Source organism: Sinocyclocheilus grahami, unplaced genomic scaffold, assembly GCF_001515645.1.
Source record: "Sinocyclocheilus grahami isolate Dianchi unplaced genomic scaffold, SAMN03320097.WGS_v1.1 scaffold6.1, whole genome shotgun sequence".
Lineage (NCBI taxonomy): Eukaryota > Metazoa > Chordata > Actinopteri > Cypriniformes > Cyprinidae > Sinocyclocheilus > Sinocyclocheilus grahami.
In genome coordinates this window covers 3,743,658-3,754,142 of record NW_015505185.1, presented here as the reverse complement: position 1 = coordinate 3,754,142, position 10,485 = coordinate 3,743,658, and the positions used below count along the sequence as shown (strand labels likewise).

The 10,485-nt window shown below is 38.9% G+C and overlaps 1 protein-coding gene across 4 annotated transcripts in view; it reads left to right on the top strand.

Moving 5' to 3' along the window:
* Positions 1–10,485, top strand: part of LOC107587564 (nuclear receptor-interacting protein 1-like) — a 34,667-nt gene that overhangs the window by 3,825 nt on the left and 20,357 nt on the right. The window contains exon 1 of one of the 4 annotated variants that reach the window (XM_016275400.1): positions 1,695–2,140. The exons of 2 other annotated variants lie outside the window; for them this stretch is intronic. The gene's annotated coding sequence lies outside the window, so the exon portion shown is untranslated. Of the gene's footprint in view, positions 1–1,694; positions 2,141–6,721; positions 6,740–10,485 lie in introns of those variants that run through there. One more of the 4 variants, XM_016275425.1, reaches the window with a different exon arrangement.

The window sequence follows — 10,485 nt, the reverse complement described above, 5'->3', positions numbered from 1 at the left end:
GGGAGTGTGGGGAGTGGGAGGCGGGCGGGGGGGTGGTTAAAAAAAAAAGACAAATGCAAGCAAAGAGTCCTGTATTAAACTAATGGCGTAAGCAAAAGTGGAGGGCAAAAGGAAAGAAGCATCTTAAATCATGTCTCCGTGTGCCAGCTCATCTATCAGCAGTACACCACAGAAATGATTTTTCCATCTGTAGAATAGAAATGTCAGCCCAAGGCGAGCGATGTGTATCAGTGATGTTTTTATAGAGTAGGCCAATATTAGGTATGCGATTTATGGCACGTGTGCAACTATCCTTAACTTCACATGTGTTAAGACTCAGAAATCAGGAGCCAAACTTTACAGGTTGGGTTTGAATGCATTTCCTTAAGATTTCTGGATTATTTGAGCTTTTTATGCACTAAGTCCGTACTCTACTTTTTTACAGATTCCTATTTAGTTTTATAGACATGTGCCCACTGAAGGCTCCACATACTTCTGTAGAATTTGAATGACGGTCATTCATAAAGTTCTACACATGCTTCACCCCGTACATATTTATTTGTGATATTTTCTAGGTCACATTTTTCAGACATTTGATAATGGATAGTTGATGTATTACATGTCTATGGAGGTTTCAGCATCAAGATTTGAGGTTAAAGTATGTAGAAGCGCTGTGACTAGTGAGCATTTCTAGTGCACTACAGAACATTGGCCCTGCTTTAACAATAACAAAATTTAGAGTTTATGTATTTGTGTGTGACCCGACCATTTAAAATTGAGCTATTTTCTCCCTCACTAGTTGTAAAATAATTGGCAAAATGCTGTTTAAAGTGTTTTAAATGCATAAATACTAAATGCATATGCTGACATTCATTTTTGAGTGCAATGCCATCTTCTTAATATCCAGTCAACAACTAATTCATAAAACCAAGTCAACTGCCCTACTTTCTAAAATAAATAAATAAATAAATAATTTCTTGTGTGTACATCACAATACATAAGAAACGAACGCTCACTTCTGTTTCCTCGCAACTTTTAGAGTTTTGAGGTACCGTAGGCCATCAATGTCCCAGAAGAATTTCACGTCAGCTAACCATATGCTTTCATATACCAATAAAAGCTTCATTAAACACATTTTTACAATATTAAAATCCGTAGCACAGAATTTTGCACATTTCCTACAAAATCAGTGTGGAAAACGTAAAAAGCTCCTGCAGATTCCATCTGGGCCTACTTATAACTAAATGTCACAGCAACTTTTAGAACTTTCACTCTTTTAGTTGGTTTAGATGTTGGCTGATTTTTCAGAAATATTCACCAAAACCACTACATTTTGGTTCTGCAGTCAGCTTTGAATTAGAACAGCGGGATGAGCCGATCATTTCCAACATGTATTGCCCTGGCTCCCACGTCTAGGTCTCTAGACAGCTTTAATGGCCATGGGGATAAAGGTTTTTGCAGGTCACCGTGTGGCAGGATCAGCATAATTGAAGGCTTGAGAGGACGCAGTAGGGGCGATAGTTAAATTGGACTTAAGACTGTTATTCAATGGTGTCTTAATTTAACCACCTGGGTTATATGAAGCAAAGCCCACTGAGAAAAGTGGCTCACTCGAATGCCAATCATTCCTCACCGATCCTGAGACTTTTGAAGGTTACAGGGCTGTCTGTGGCTGGGCTGACGGATTGATGTATGTCCCCTGTCGAGCAGAGAATTCAGAGTCCAAGGCCGCCGCAGTGCTGTCCTATTAGGGGGGATTGTCCTTCACAACTTCTTAGCCGCTTGTCCTTTCTGGAGCCTACAGAGCTCAGGCAAGGGCATTGTGTCTGCTACAATAAGCCGAGCTGTGGAGTGCTTCACCCTCACATAATTATATGGCTTTAATGCAAGCATCTTTCACTGTTCATCCACTCACACCAGCAAGCGCAAAAAGAGTGGCGTTGTCAGAGAGAGTCGCTGGATGTATCCCTACTTCATTATGACTTGCTCTTCTGAGGGCTTTTTTAGAAATTAAATTGCTTTGGCAATTAACTAAAAGGGGATTTTTAGAATTTATGAATGACTGAGAAGATTGATATATGGCGAGAGAGGACAGCAGCATGTGAGATGGACGTGAGGCTGAGGTGATGGATTTATCGCCACGTTGAGAGCCGCATGAAAGGTGCGAGAATCACTGTACCCACTTTTTAGGACCATGACGGTCTCATGATCATTCTCTTTGTGTTTGAGATTGGTTTCTGCCAGGTACTGTGAAAGTAAAGTCTTTCCAAGGAGCTCTGTGGCGACATTACGACACGGGTGATTTCACCGGCTGCATTTTTGTGTACCCAGTTCGATAAGATATGAGGTCATGCTTGCTAGATGTCGTTAGGTAAATCTAATCCAACGGTTGCCTGCCGAGACAAAGACGGCTCTGTGGCGAGCAGATCAAGAAAATAATGCACAGCTTGAACTTAGACCTTCAAGGTGTTTGTTAAGAGTTAATTAAACCGAATTCATTGCCTGGTAATCTATAACATATGGTGAGAAAAGATTGTGTCACCACTTTGAATACAAAATTACCGTCTGCTCGTACAGCGTATTGGCCTTTTCAGAGTTTAGATTATGGAAGGATGGTTTGATGATATATTATGAGCCACGGTGGAAATGTGTCAGCTGGTAGATATTCTGCTGTACTGTTTATATCCAGCCTGATTTTAAACAGATATATGTGCGTATGTATTTTATTTATAATTTTTAAGACTTCAAATGTGGCTTCAAATCTATCTGTCTGTCTATCTATCTATCTATCTATCTATCTATCTATCTATCTATCTTTCTAATAGTTTCTCCATTCTTGACAGTCACTCTCAGCTTTCTCAAATAGGTCTCTCTTCAGCTAGTAAATGAACTTCTTATTGCCAGAGGCACTGAGAATGAGAGGGAACACCATGTTCAGCCAAAATAATATGTTCTTTAAAGACATTTAATATTTTCTTGTATGCTTTGCTCATTTCAGAGTTAAATACCATGGCTGTTATTTCCGAAGGCGGCTGAAATTGAAAAATAGATTGTGCTGTTATCAAGCAAGATATTACAGATATAAAGATATTAAGTTCTGTGGCAGTATGGGCATCACAGAGAAGTGTTCAAGGTTTTTGAAAATGTTCGAACAGTCAGACAGTTCATGGTCAAGGGCTGTTTAGCGTGAGTGTCTGGAAAGTCCTCTGGCCATGATTTGGCAGAGAGCGAGCGGTGTTGGGCAGTGGATCCACCACGCTAAAGCATAAACTGGGCTAATCTGTTACTGAGCAACAGCAGGCACCCCTTCACAACACGTTGTGGGTGTGTAGTTCATGCCGTTACCCGGGGGGTGCGGTTTTGTTGAGTTCAGCTCATGGCAAATTTTTTGGCGTAGTCTAGTTGCCCTCCGTGTTTGGACTGTGGAAGGAATCTACGGTGATGGAGAGACAGAAACACAACTGGGTAAACATTACAGTCCTGTGTTTTCAACGTGCCACTTTGATATGTTAATTCTTGGTGCTTTTGCATCGCTAGAGAGGTGTAGTCTTTTTTTTGTTGTGGTCATTTGTGCTTTGTTTAAAGGTTTTATTGGTGCTTTGAACAAAAAGTGTCACCTCATTCATCACAAAGGGGCAGCTGTTTTTACATTTGATAGTCATCAGTAAATCAGAACATTACCTTCCCCCAAGTAGCGCATACTAAAGACAGCAGCTCTGCGAGACCTTGGAAGTGGCGGACATGTCTTGGTCATGCTTGGACTGCTTTGGAACAGCACTTTACTGTTCGTTGGTGTATTTTTAGTGGGCATCTCCAATAATGGGGGCCGAAACCTGATCCAGCCTGCTCTGTTGAGTGGATTAAGGCCATTTGGTGGTAGTGTGTCATCCGCAGTTCAAGGTTGACATCCACTTTAGGAGTCACACCAAGGTCAAGCACAGTTTAATAAGATGTTTTGTCAGGTCGGGACACATGATATTCCCTCGACCAGTGATCTGGGTTAATTATGAACAATGATCTCGCCCGTAGCTGAGGTGAAAACAAGGCTCCAGGAAGAAAGATGTGTGTGTCAGATCACCTGAACGTGATTTGTTATTTGTGGAAGGTAACAGTCTCAAGTAAAGTGTTAGGCCAGGCCATTTAAGATGAACTGAGGTGAAAGTGATCATTATTATCATTTGGGGTGGGTGAGTGACAGTAAAGGTGCTGTGATTTTGACCTTTCTATTCATGGAATAATATTGAAAAACTAAAATGTATCACAGTTTCCACTAAAATATCAAGTAGCACAACTGTTTTCAACATTGAGAATAATAAGAAATGTTTCTTGAGCAGCAAATCAACATATTAGAATGATTTCTGAAGGGTCATGAGAGACTGGAGTAATGATGCTGAAAATTCAGCTTTGCCAATAAATTCTATTTTAAGATATATTACAATAGAAAGTACATATTTTAAATTGTAGATATATTTACAGTATTACTGTTTTTGCTGTTTTTTTTGTCAAATAAATGCAACCTTGGTAAGCAAAATTTCAAAAACATTAAAAAAAAAGCTTACCAGTCCCACACTTTTGAACAGTAGCGTATATTTATTTAGAATTTATAATATCTGCAATATATTAATAAAATATGATCATTTTGTTAGTTATTATATATGTAAAAAAAATAGCATTATTCATAGTTTTTTTTTTTTTTAGATTATTAGATATTACAGATTATATATTATAAAACCATATAGTAATGTCATATTTTAAAATCTAGTGACCTTCTCATTATTTTGTGTGTGAAATAAAAATTATATTTTATTCATGTATATGATTGGGTTTCCACACATTCATAGTTGAGGTGACCAAACATAATAATAATTTTTGAATCCGCTGTCAAAAAGCCCATATTGGTAGTTAAAGAAGTTGAATATTCGGAAGGACATGTCCTCTGTACATGATGAGAGCCTGGCTATTTTAATTCCCCTGCTCCCAAGACAGATTAACATGACCTTCAGAGTTTTAGGATGTTTCCCACCACCGAAGGTTTGTTCTAAAATGTCATTACAGAAAGAGGATTTTCTAAAACTATTGAAAACTTCAGATGCTTTTTTTTTTAAAAAAAAGATAGATTTGGTCTTTTCTTCAACCATGCTAGATGGGCAGACTGATGTGATTGTTCTTAGCACAAACCTCATGGCATCTTTTTTGCTGTGCTGTGTTCATTTGTGGCATCAGCAGAAAGGAACTAGAACACAGAATCAGAACTGCTACGCTAGGGTAGAATTATTTGGGCCAAAGTGCACAAAATGGAGGCCACTTGTTAGATTGTCAAATTTTGCTGATAGCAGAACCTTATTGTTTTAATCTGCAAGTAGGAGTTTTTTGTAGGTGTGTAAACATCTACATTTTGACACACTATTGACCAAGTTCTGGTCTCACTAGCACAGTATGTTACATAAGATAGGATAAGTTGTATTAAGAGTCCACTTACACGCAAATCGATCTGTTTTCAGAGCAAATCTAAGGGGATTTGCGATAATCTAAAATGACAGTTACGACCTTAATACCCTTTTGATACATGTCGACGTGACCCTGTGCAAACCAGACCTCTACTCCGGTCAACTGCAGTGACACAATTTCACACAAGCTTCAGTTAACCTCCATTTTATGCACAGCAGGCTGACAATTTTCAGCTTTTATGTGCCATTTTGTTGCTTATGCAGTTGTGGTTCGCCTGACATTCGCAGACGCCTCTGATTTAGCTGGCATGTTTTTTGAAGCAGTACGCACTTTTTTTGTGGTTTGACCTCGCTGATTAGAAGGAGATTAGAGCTGACCTTAAAACATTTGAATGGTGTAAATAAGGGCAACGATATAATTGGCGCTCGGGTCTGCTCATCCACCATCCGCCCGCTCTGTTCGTGTGGGTGGCGAGGCTAGCAAGGAGAGCTGAAGGTGATAAAACATCCAAGTTGCCTGTAAATGAGATGAAGACTGGAGCAGCACCGGGTTCAGCCATTAAAGATGTTTTATAGCAGCCCTGCGTACTCTTCCCCCCCCCTGAGGTGCACACACGTAAACCTATCTATCAAAGGGAATTGACCTGCCTTTGAGTGATCACTTCACAAGACCTGCTGTTGTCATGAAAACATTGGCATGTCCTCCATGTGCTCGCCCTCACTCCTAGTTCGCGCTAAAAAAAGGGTGTACCTCCTTAAAATATGATTGCGATTGGTCAAATTTCGAAACTTTGGGTTGAAGGTTACCTCATTGAAAAACGATACTATTATATAAAATAAAACCCCAAAATACGTTCATTTCGCAAACATTTTGTCATGGGCTAGCATCCAACAGGCTATTAGCACGCAGAGCTGCCGTATTTCACGTTTGAGTGACATTTATTTCTCTTTAATGCAATCTTCCACAGTGTTCCCAACCGGTTCGCCTGTATTCGGCGGATGCCCTTGTATGCCCTCGGAAACAGCGGATAGTGAAGCTGCCCTCTGAGCTCGTGGAACAAAGCAGAAAATAAAGTTGCTGCCTGCAAAGTGCTGCGGTGGGTGGCTTTAACATTCCCATCCACTTTCAGCTCCCACTAACCTTGCTGCGCTCTGACATCATCCTGGAACAATGTCAGATCCATGTAGATGAATATAATTAAACAAGCGCTTATCATCCAGCCGGGGAAAGTTTAGTGGCAGGTCAACCATGTTTGCCTCTCTCTCGGCTGAAGGTCGGACGAGGGTTAGACAGGCAGTTTGCAGGCTGGAAGGTATGTGAAAGACACAAAACACAGACTAGGCCAACACAAGAACGTTTTCCAGAGCACAAAAAGTCTATTTTTACACTAGCTCGTTATTTACATTGAGCTCTGTCGGGTCAGACTATATTGGAAAGTTTACCACAGTATCTAGTCAAATTTACCACAGTATCTAGTTTCCTCCGAAATTCCACACTTTTAAGTATAAAACCAAAATAAATCAAATTGTGAACCCTTATATTGTTGTAATAAATATAGTTGTAACAATAACTGAAGTCATCGTGTATTTTAGTGAAGACTTTTTAACTAGAGATGCACCGATCGATCGGCCAGGGATCGGAATCGGACGATTTTCCTCATGATCGGCCCGGATCGGTGATTGGTCCTTGGATAAACTCTTAAAGGGACCGCAGTCCAATATTCCTGCTGCTGTCTGTCATGTTAATCAAAGAACAAAAGACAAAGAAAATAATTTTCTGCTCTTGGCTCAATATGTTTTATAACTTTAATGGTAAGCATTAATCTGTATTTAATTTTTACAATGAAAACTACAGAATTTAAAGAAATCAAATGTAAAATAACACTGGATGTGTTATTTTACATTTGATTACTGTAATTTCTGTAGTATTTCTTAACTGAATAAAAACTTACTTAACCTGAAAAACTTAGTTTCAAAGCTCTCTTTATTCTATTGCATTTATTTGTGCTGTTGTTTGCAATTTTTTTTATTTGTTCTTATTTTATTACTGACTTTTTGCTAGAGCCCGACCAATATATCGTTTTGCCGATATTATCGGCCGATATGAGCCTGTCGCCGATATATCGTTATCGGCGAATATGCCGCCAATATGAATTTTCTTTTTTTACAGAACATATAATGTAGATAAAATGCTTGAAATGGTGTAATTACTTAGTTTGTCCAGCAGAGCACGCTCCATTGTTTGCTACTGGCGACCTGGATGAAACGCTTTAAAGCTTAAGTCAATGGAAAACCATTGAAACTTTGAACAGCCATATCTCCATAACCGCGCGGTGAATCCGCACCAAATTCGGGGGATCTCTTCAGTTCAAGGAACCCTCTCGAACGCAAATCGAGTGTACGTCTCGAGGCCCTCTTTCGAATGAGACCACCCCCGCGTCGATAGCCCCCGGGGTTCGGGAGTTACGGGTGGTTAAATTCGCGGTCCGGCGCCGACCGATCTAGCGATCCCGGGGGGCTACCGACGCGCGGAGGGTGGCATTCGAGAGGGCTCCTCGAGCTGAAGGGATCCCCGAATTTGGTGGAGATTCGCCGGCGTGTTCGCGAGATAGTGACACCAGTCAACACTTTCCCTTCAGTAAGGAGGTTTCTTGTTCAGGCAGCATTCACGCCTTGTCTTATTCAACCTTAAGTGCCCTGCGAAGTGGATTTCACAGGAAATTCCGCCATGATTCCAGTTCCAAGGGAACGTACACGTTACATTCGAAGGGCATTAAAGTGCCCGAGACTTGAAATTTATATTGTATTTATTTACAGAGGTAGGGGACTATGGTAAAATAAATATTCAAACCACGTGTGTTACAACTAACACCCCGTTACTTTGTGCATCGCACTTGTCGCAAGTTTGTTAAATTGTTAAATGCCCTTACATATCTCTGTCACCATTATAAGTGTTTGATCACCACATTTGAGTCATCATTGCAAAAAATGTGTTTATGTATATATATTCTGTTTATGTATATACTGTATTCTATATATAGTACCAGTCAAATGTTTGGACACACGAATGGGAAATTGTCCAAACTTTTGACTGGTACTGTACTATAGTATACACAAAGAATATCGGCCAATATATCGGTATCTGACTTTTTTTTACTCCCTAGTATCAGTATCGGCCCCAAAAAACCCATATTGGTCGGGCTCTACTTTTTACTTGTGTTTTTTTCTGAAAATAAAACTTTGCGTTGAAGAAACGGAAACGTTTTGTTTGTATATGCTGTCAATTATAGTTCTTAGAAAGAAAATCGGAATCGGCAAAAATCGGTATCGGCGAGATCACACTAACAAAATAAATCGGAAATCAGAATCGGTCAAGAAAATTGCAATCGGTGCATCTCTACTTTTAAGAAGTATATGGTAAGTCAAATTAATCAGTATGTAGTTGCGCTGCCAGTTTATTTTAATCATATTAATTACCTGATAATGAATCGAATTAATCAATATATGCTAAAAACACAATGTAATTCAGTATCATTGTTTTGGCAGGGAAAGCATTGAATAGATATTTCATAAAGTGTTAAAAGTCAATATATTGTTGTTTGTTCTATTTCCATATCAGTGAACATAAACCAATCACTGGCTGACAGTTCACAGTAATGTTTTGCTATTGATTTTGTTGTTTTGCCCATGGTAGACATGTTTGTAGTATTCTGTCTGCTATGTTTTAAAATAGATGGCCTATGTAAAGTCTTTGGTTGTCAGCATCTAATGCCATTTGGGTCACATTTAAGATGATGTTTTGAAGTTTAAAGTAGTTAAACGTTTTTAAAAATCATCTTGCGTTACATTCTACGACACTCCATCCAGCTATTTTTGAATGCAGGAACATGTGACCTGAGAAGTTCACAAGTTTTATCACCTTTTTTTTTCAATTACAGTTTCAAATCCTCAGCCATACTGTTTACACTGTATTTTAATGCGACTGCATCAACATATAGGTGACTATTGATGTTGATGAGTTGAAATTGAGAATTGTAACAACAAGCACCATTTGCTACCTAACAAGTGAGTAAACATGTGGCTCCAAAATGAGGCAACCTGTCACAGCCAAAGCCACGGTGTTGGGTCTCGGCTTTGAATTCTAGCGAGTTCCAGCGAAACCATTTGCTTAAGATAGCATGAGGCACAATATGTTACTTAATAAGGCAAGGGATTTTTAGAGTCCTCCGCCATTAGCCGCTGAAATAATCTCCTCCCTGAATGGGAAAAGGCAGCAGTGAAGGGAGTAAAAATGAGTGAGCTGCATAGCCTTTGGATAGGAGTAGTATTTAATTAAGATCAGCCTGTCTCACATACATGCTGGCTGATAAGGGCTCCAAAGCACATCTGGCAATATGAGAGCTTGATCTCTCTTCGCTGGGGTTAATGAAGGTGGTCTCTGCTGAGTTATGTGATAAAACTCAGCTGAACTTTTCTTTTGTCCGGTCAAAAAAATTGGAAGACTATATGTGACCTATTTTCTCCAGCACAAAGCAAAGAGTCCCAGTGAAATAAGTTTAAAGGGCTTGGAATGGAATTCGGAATCTTGTGGAATAGAATTATATTGATCTGAAAGGATATTACAAATATAAAAATATGACATTGATTCATTACCGTCTATAGGAAATATTTCTACAGTGTAAACCACACTGACTGGGTGATAATATTCTTTTTTTTTTCCAAGTGATGATTTTGCTAGGTATGCAAATTATGATTTTGCAATGATTTTAATACCCTTTTTATGACCAAAAGTTCCCTAAAGAGCAAGAATGAGAATGTTAAGACAGATGTTTTAATACTTTAAGATGTGTTTCAGACTCAAACTTGAGCAACAGAAAAATCTTAATTTTTATTTTTAATTTTTTTAATGAAAAATACATTTTCATTATTTAGCCTATAGAGAAAATATATAACATTCAAAAATTGAAGGTATATGACAATATAAAAAATATTCAATACATATTCCATTTTTATTTTAGTTTAGTTTAGTTGCCCAGCTTTTTGGGCTGCCTCTTATGTT